This window comes from Pelophylax lessonae (assembly GCF_965119305.1).
Source record: "Pelophylax lessonae genome assembly, chromosome: 4".
Classification (NCBI taxonomy): Eukaryota; Metazoa; Chordata; class Amphibia; order Anura; family Ranidae; genus Pelophylax; species Pelophylax lessonae.
The window spans coordinates 90,938,434-90,947,511 of record NC_138771.1 but is presented as its reverse complement, the minus strand read 5'-3'; positions in this window follow the sequence as shown (position 1 = coordinate 90,947,511).

Below are 9,078 nucleotides of genomic sequence, written 5' to 3'. Positions count from 1 at the left end.
CTCCAACAATGACAATGAGGGTGATGCATACTAGCACATTATGCCTTTTCTTTGCAGGTCAGACAAAGAAAAAAAGGCAGCGGTTTACTTACTCTTTAACCACTTGCCGATCACCCTACGCAGATTTACTGTGGCAGGGCGGCTCAGCTGCGCATAATCACGTAGATCTACAGGATAATGTGCACGCCGGAGTCGTGCTCCCGCTGTGGTTAGACACAGCAGGAGCCAGACAGCGGGAGGAGCAGGCGCGATCGCCCCCGGCCTCTTGTGATCTATAGGGAACCTGACAGGAGAGGCATCTGCCTATGTAAACAAGGCAGGCGGCTCTCCTGTCAGACAGGCACAATGAGATTGTGTGTCTCAGCTAAGCTGAAACACAGATCTCTGTTAACCTGTCACAGAGCCCCCCCCCCCCCCCCCACAGTTAGTAAGCACAATTTATGAGCACACTTAACCCCTTGATCACCCCCAGTATTAACTCCTTCCCTGCCAGTGTCATTTATACAGTAACAGTGCATATTGTTTAGCGCTGATCACTGTATTGCTGTCACTGGTCCCCAAAAAGTGTAATTTAGTGCCAGATTTGTCCGCCGCAATGTCGCAGCCCCGCTAAAAATCGCTGATCACCGCCATTACTAATAAAAACAACAAAAGACATAATAAAAAGTCCAAAAATCTATCCCATAGTTTGTAAACACTATAACTTTTGCGCAAACCAATTAATATATGCTTTTTGGGATTTTTTTTTTTTTTTACCAAAAATATGTAGCAGAATACAAATTGAACTAAACTGTTAAAAAAAAATAGATTTTTAAATGTTTTTCATTGGGAATGTTTTATAGCAGAAAGTAAATATATTGTTTTTTTTTCTTCAAAATCGTTGCTCTTTTTTTGTTTATAGCGCAAAATCTAAAAATCTCAGAGGTGACCAAATACCACCAAAAGAAAGCTCTATTTGTGGGAAAAAAGGACACCAATTGTGTTTGAGTACAGCGTCTCACGACCGCGTAATTGTTAGTTAAAACAACGCAGTGCCGAATCGCAAAAAATGGTCCGGTCATTAAGGGGGTAAAACCTTCCGGGGCTGAAGTGGTTAAAATGAAATATAAATTTGTTTTCTAAAAATTGAGTATGGGCCTCTTTGGAAATATGACAATCTGTGTGGGAGATTAAGTTTCTGACTCAGAAGCTTGACAGCCTATGACCAACATAGTCAGATAAATATTTTTTTCCACTTGTGATCTGAAAATAATACATATTGTACGTATGGAACAGAACACTTTAGTTTTGTGTTAGAACTTTATGGAAAATGCTCAACCTCACATGTTTGTCAGGCGATGGGAGCAAACGAATAGTCTTGTTGGTGCTATACACTGATTACTTTTATTAAAAGTCTGCATTGGAGACTGGGTCTCTGATTGAATGCTGATTTTCCAGCAGGACCATTTAAAGCGGAGTTCCGGCCACAAAATCGACATAATCGATTTTGGGCCATCCACTTGCTCTTGGTCACCTGAAAAACAAATGGATAGTTATGATTTTTTTTTGTTTACTTACCTTGTTATTGAAGAAAAATATACTCACCTTTCTTCCACTTCCTCCCTCTGCGGCCGCGGCCCGCGCCGTCACTTCCTCTTTGCATTGATTCCTGGGAGCTGAACGACATCGCTCCCAGAAATCAATGCGCCTGCACCGGCCCCGCTCGTCACTTCCGGTGCGAGCGCGTCATTCCCTTCTAAACCGCTTCTGGGCATGCCCAGAAGCTGTGGAGGGATGACATGCCCGCACCGGAAGTGACGAGCGGGGCCGGTGCAGGCGCATTCTGGGAGAAGAGGACACGGAAGAGGACGCAGAAGAGAACCCGCTGGCTTCAGCTGCCCACATCCGAGATGGCAGCGCTGGAGAAGAAATTTTCAAGGTAAGTATTTCTTCTAAAAGGTAAGTGCGACCCGGGACAGTACAGAGGCTATCCATTGTGGAATTTACTAGCCCTGACTGTCCCGGGGGTATTTTTAGCTAAATTTCACCCCCGAGGCCGGAACTCCGCTTTCACAAAAAGTTGGTCGCTATACAACAGACAATGGTACACATGTACTGAAATGTGACCAGTTCCTGCACAGCTCCATGTGGTGGTCATAATACAGTCAGGATTCTTCACAGCTGAGTGAATGTTTGTCACATTTGTCCAACACATTATGTATAAGTAGATCCCAAAATCAAAGTGAAAATCCAATCCTGTTTTCTTAGTGTTAGAGTGGTTTAGAACCCCTCTTGAGTTTTTATTGACATCTAGGGCTCCATTAGAGAAATTTTCCCTCACGGCAATAAAAAGCTGTTAAAGGTTCTAGCCTTCCCCTGCTCTACTAAAATGCATTTTTTCTGTTTCTAATTCTGGTGAAACATTGTCACTGGGCCAGAAAGTGAGGGGAAACCTCTCTAAAGAAGCCCAGGATAGCAGTAACTATACAGTAAACTCCAGTTGGGGCTCCAACTCTTCCCAACACCATCCAAAAAAAAATGTCCTACCTAGACATGCACTTTAATCTTGGAACCTGACCAACACTTCAGAAAACTTAAAGTGGTAGTAAACCCAGCCTGGTCCCCGTTTAGGAGATATTCACCCTGGATGCAGAAAGTTACGTCACTGGCGCATGCACTCTGAAGGTCCGATATACCTTGCTGAACCTATAGAGCTTCATGCTGGAACCATGGGCTCCTGCGCCTATGTGCTGGAGTGACATCATGGCGGCTCCAGCCAATCACATAGCCGGAGCGCGCAAACCCGGAAGAGAGACCAGGGAAAATGTCAGCCCTTTCAGTGGTGACAGCACAGCGCTGGAGGGCTTTGTTCCAAGGTGAGTATTTCATAATGTGCTAGTAAGTGATTCATATTAGCACATTATGCCATTGCCTTGCAGGTGTTTTTTTTATGTTTTTTTTTTTAACAGCCGCGGTTTGCTACTGCTTTAAAGCAGATCTTCACTCTCTTCTATCATTTGTTCCCATCCCTATTACACAGCCTTCCTGCTTTCTCACTTTGGCAACAATAACATAGCCCCCCACCCAAAGCCTCCTGAGGGATCACACAGCCCGGGAGACCCTGGGGCAATCTTCAATGTATTGCGCATGTGCCAGGTGACCTCCGCAGTGCAGCTGGCTGCAGGAACCAGAAAGGTACAGCAGGCCTTCTAAAGACATCAGATGAAAAGATGGTGGCACGGGACCCAGAGTTCTCAGACAGGGCAGCCACTTACACCAGGCAATGCTGGGTTCACTTGGCAACTGCCTAGGTTTTTTGTGAACAACTCAGTGGACAAAGTAAGAAGGTGAAAAAAAAATGTATAGGGGGAGTGAAATTATCACTCTGACATGAAATCGAAAATATATTCATGCGGAATTACATATTTTTTTTTTCTGTTAACCACTTGCCGACTGCCCCAGGCAGATTTACTGTGGCGGGGCTGCTTGGCTGTGCATAATCACGTAGATCTACGTGATTATGTGCACGCAGTCTCGGCAGCGCGCGCTGCCACAGCCGCGCATGCCACTGGAGCCGCGCTCCCGCTGGGATTAGACACAGTGGGAGGCAAACCGCGGGAGGAGCGGGCTCCATCACTACCAGCCTCCCGCGATCTTCGGTCAGACTGACAGGAGAGCCGTCTAGAATGTAAACAATGCAAGACGGCTCTCCTGTCAGAGAGGCAGGGAAAGATTGTGTAATTCAGCTAAGCTGAATCACCAATTTCTCTGTGCCTCTGTTCAATTCACACCCCCACAGTTAGAAAGCACATATAGGGAACACATTTAACCCCTTGATCACCCCTAGTGTTAACACTTTCTCTGCCAGTGTTATTTATACAGGAACAGTGCATATTTAGCACTGATCATTGTATTAATGACACTGGTCCCCAAAAAGTGCACTTAGTGTACAGCACAATCAATACGTGCCTTTAGGTTGACCTTGAAAGTGAAATCAAGTTAAAGTAGAACTATAGGGAAAACCTTTTTTGAACCTGTCAGATTTTTTTAACAATCTGTGTCCCTTTGCAAAGATTTACTGTCACTTCCTGTCTCATATCTTAACAGGAAGTGAAGGAAGAGGAAATCCCTGCAAATGAGAGGAATTCCTTGGGTACGCCAGGTCACCAGAACTAGTGTCCCCATTAGAAGATTTCCCCTCCAATACTTTTCTGGGGACAACCAAAAATTTGGGATCTTCTTTTACTTTCAATTTCAATGATAATGGTAAACAGGACAAATAGAGGGGGTGAATCTCCCTAACGGGGGCGCAGACAGCAATTAAAACCTGATGTTCTAATACCTCTCAACGCTATCCAAAACTAAAAAAAAAAATAAGTTTGCCTATAGTTATACTTTAAAGTGTCATTAAACTCAAATTATAAAAATAATTCAATATATGGTGTATTACATGCTGTTCATACTCACTCAGTCATTATGAGATTTGTTTCTGGTTCAGGGTTACTGCAGGTCAGACTGGATGGCTCTACAGAGGCAGGCTGCTGGTACCCCCCCCCCTCCCCCTAGATCTAGAAGCTGAGAGAAGCTTCTATAAGTTAGTGGGCAGAGGACAGGAGGTTCTGATCTGCATACTTGAGTGAACTTGGCAAATCCTCAGGCAGAATGTCCTGGCAGGGTGGTTAGGTCAGCCCTTAACTATGGCGGAGCAATGCCAACAGCGGAGTCGGGTGGAAGATAGAGTGCTAAGGAATGCTGTCTGTGGCTTAGGAGGTGACCTCTAAGTCTGGGGGGGGGGGGCCTGCCTCCAGGCTGGGCTCAGGCTGGATTGGAAAGATCCTTGCAGCATCATGGTTTGATGAGGAATCTTGCCTAAGGAGAAGCAGGGAGCAAGAAGGACAGAGTGAGTACATCAGCACACCCAAGGATTTACAAGGGGAAAGATTGCAATTAGTGTTGAGCGAACACGGACTGTATTATTCGTGTTCGTACCGAATAATTGGATTTTTGTTACCCGAACACGAACACGGACACTTTACTGTATATTCGGGTAAAAATCCGTGTTCGGTCGTTTTATTTCCGGGTTTTGCATGCTTTGGCGCTCTTTTCATGGCGGGCTTTCAACAGCCAATCAACAATCGTTTAACTGGTGTGCCTTAAGCCATCCCAGCCATGCCTGCAAATGTCTCAGTAGCTGTGATTGGCCGTCTGAAGCATGTGACCAAGTCTTTATAAGTTCGAGGCAGCCGCAGCGGCGTCATTATGCTGCTTAGATCAGGGACAGAGCACACATCAACGTGCTGGCTGCTGATTAGGGAAAGATAGGCAGGAAAAAACCATTTGTGTCCGGATAGAATTGAGGGACAGGTCGGAGTGTTTAGGCAGGGCGAGTTGTAGGCATTTTAGGGATAGAGTCTGCTGAATTATAGGGTCAGTGTCTTCTACAAACTACAATCGATATTGCTGTGTGGGGGGTGGGGTCTGCACTCAATCCTGATCTACGATCTCTTCTCAATCCTGTTAGGGAGAGGCTGCTGCTGAATTTTAGGGTCAGAGTGTTCTACAAACTACAATCGATATTGCTGTGTGGGGTGGGGTCTGCACTTAGTTCTCCTGATCTACGATCTCTTCTCAATCCTGTTAGGGACAGAGTCTGCTGAATTTTAGGGAAAGTGTGTTCTACAAACTACAATCGATATTGCTGTGTGGTGTGGGATAGGAGATAGGCAGGTGTCAGTGATCCACATCCATTTTTCTGTGTGTGGGCTGCAGTGAACACAATCTTTTTGGGGTGCAGTGAACACAATCCTTTTGGAGTGCAGTGAACAAAATCTTTGTGGGGTGCAGTGAACAAAACCTTTGTGGGGGTACAGTGAACACAATCTTTGTGGGGTGCAGTGAAGACAATCCTTGTGGGGTGCAGTGAAGACAATCCTTGTGGGGTGCAGTGAACAAAATCTTGGGGGGGTACAGTGAACACAATCTTTGTGGGGTGCAGAGAAGACAATCCTTGTGGGGTGCAGTGAACAAAATCTTTGGGGGGGTACAGTGAACACAATCTTTGTGGGGTGCAGTGAACAAAACCTTTGTGGGGTGCAGTGAACACAATCTTTGTGGGGTGCAGTGAACACAATCTTTGTGGGGTGCAGTGAAGACAATCCTTGTGGGGTGCAGTGAAGACAATCCTTGTGGGGTGCAGTGAACAAAATCTTTGGGGGGTACAGTGAACACAATCTTTGTGGGGTGCAGTGAACAAAACCTTTGTGGGGTACAGTGAACACAATCTTTGTGGGGTGCAGTGAACAAAACCTTTGTGGGGTACAGTGAACACAATCTTTGTGGGGTGCAGTGAAGACAATCCTTTTGGAGTGCAGTGAACACAATCTTTGTGGGGTACAGTGAACACAATCTTTGTGGGGTGCAGTGAACAAAACCTTTGTGGGGTACAGTGAACACAATCTTTGTGGGGTGCAGTGAACACAATCTTTGTGGGGTGCAGTGAACAAAACCTTTGTGGGGTGCAGTGAACACAACCTTTGTGGGGTACAGTGAACACAATCTTTGTGGGGTGCAGTGAACAAAACCTTTGTGGGGTACAGTGAACACAATCTTTGTGGGGTACAGTGAACACAATCTTTGTGGGGTGCAGTGAACAAAACCTTTGTGGGGTACAGTGAACACAATCTTTGTGGGGTGCAGTGAACAAAACCTTTGTGGGGTACAGTGAACACAATCTTTGTGGGGTGCAGTGAAGACAATCCTTTTGGAGTGCAGTGAACAAAATCTTTGTGGGGTACAGTGAACACAATCTTTGTGGGGTGCAGTGAACAAAATCTTTGTGGGGTACAGTGAACACAATCTTTGTGGGGTGCAGTGAAGACAATCCTTGTGGGGTGCAGTGAAGACAATCCTTGTGGGGTGCAGTGAACAAAATCTTTGGGGGGTACAGTGAACACAATCTTTGTGGGGTGCAGTGAACAAAACCTTTGTGGGGTACAGTGAACACAATCTTTGTGGGGTGCAGTGAAGACAATCCTTGTGGGGTGCAGTGAAGACAATCCTTGTGGGGTGCAGTGAAGACAATCCTTGTGGGGTGCAGTGAACACAATCTTTGGGGGGTACAGTGAACACAATCTTTGTGGGGTGCAGTGAACAAAACCTTTGTGGGGTACAGTGAACACAATCTTTGTGGGGTGCAGTGAACAAAACCTTTGTGGGGTACAGTGAACACAATCTTTGTGGGGTGCAGTGAAGACAATCCTTTTGGAGTGCAGTGAACACAATCTTTGTGGGGTACAGTGAACACAATCTTTGTGGGGTACAGTGAACACAATCTTTGTGGGGTGCAGTGAACAAAACCTTTGTGGGGTGCAGTGAACAAAACCTTTGTGGGGTACAGTGAACACAATCTTTGTGGGGTGCAGTGAAGACAATCCTTTTGGAGTGCAGTGAACAAAATCTTTGTGGGGTGCAGTGAACAAAATCTTTGTGGGGTACAGTGAACACAATCTTTGTGGGGTGCAGTGAAGACAATCCTTGTGGGGTGCAGTGAAGACAATCCTTGTGGGGTGCAGTGAACAAAATCTTTGGGGGGTACAGTGAACACAATCTTTGTGGGGTGCATTGAACAAAACCTTTGTGGGGTACAGTGAACACAATCTTTGTGGGGTGCAGTGAACAAAACCTTTGTGGGGTACAGTGAACACAATCTTTGTGGGGTGCAGTGAAGACAATCCTTTTGGAGTGCAGTGAACAAAATCTTTGTGGGGTACAGTGAACACAATCTTTGTGGGGTGCAGTGAACAAAATCTTTGTGGGGTACAGTGAACACAATCTTTGTGGGGTGCAGTGAAGACAATCCTTGTGGGGTGCAGTGAAGACAATCCTTGTGGGGTGCAGTGAAGACAATCCTTGTGGGGTGCAGTGAACAAAATCTTTGGGGGGTACAGTGAACACAATCTTTGTGGGGTGCAGTGAACAAAACCTTTGTGGGGTACAGTGAACACAATCTTTGTGGGGTGCAGTGAAGACAATCCTTTTGGAGTGCAGTGAACAAAATCTTTGTGGGGTACAGTGAACACAATCTTTGTGGGGTGCAGTGAACAAAATCTTTGTGGGGTACAGTGAACACAATCTTTGTGGGGTGCAGTGAAGACAATCCTTGTGGGGTGCAGTGAAGACAATCCTTGTGGGGTGCAGTGAACAAAATCTTTGGGGGGTACAGTGAACACAATCTTTGTGGGGTGCAGTGAACAAAACCTTTGTGGGGTACAGTGAACACAATCTTTGTGGGGTGCAGTGAAGACAATCCTTGTGGGGTGCAGTGAAGACAATCCTTGTGGGGTGCAGTGAACACAATCTTTGGGGGGTACAGTGAACACAATCTTTGTGGGGTGCAGTGAACAAAACCTTTGTGGGGTACAGTGAACACAATCTTTGTGGGGTGCAGTGAACAAAACCTTTGTGGGGTACAGTGAACACAATCTTTGTGGGGTGCAGTGAAGACAATCCTTTTGGAGTGCAGTGAACACAATCTTTGTGGGGTACAGTGAACACAATCTTTGTGGGGTGCAGTGAACAAAACCTTTGTGGGGTGCAGTGAACAAAACCTTTGTGGGGTACAGTGAACACAATCTTTGTGGGGTGCAGTGAAGACAATCCTTTTGGAGTGCAGTGAACAAAATCTTTGTAGGGTACAGTGAACACAATCTTTGTGGGGTGCAGTGAACAAAATCTTTGTGGGGTACAGTGAACACAATCTTTGTGGGGTGCAGTGAAGACAATCCTTGTGGGGTGCAGTGAAGACAATCCTTGTGGGGTGCAGTGAAGACAATCCTTGTGGGGTGCAGTGAACAAAATCTTTGGGGGGTACAGTGAACACAATCTTTGTGGGGTGCATTGAACAAAACCTTTGTGGGGTACAGTGAACACAATCTTTGTGGGGTGCAGTGAACAAAACCTTTGTGGGGTACAGTGAACACAATCTTTGTGGGGTGCAGTGAAGACAATCCTTTTGGAGTGCAGTGAACAAAATCTTTGTGGGGTACAGTGAACACAATCTTTGTGGGGTGCAGTGAACAAAATCTTTGTGGGGTACAGTGA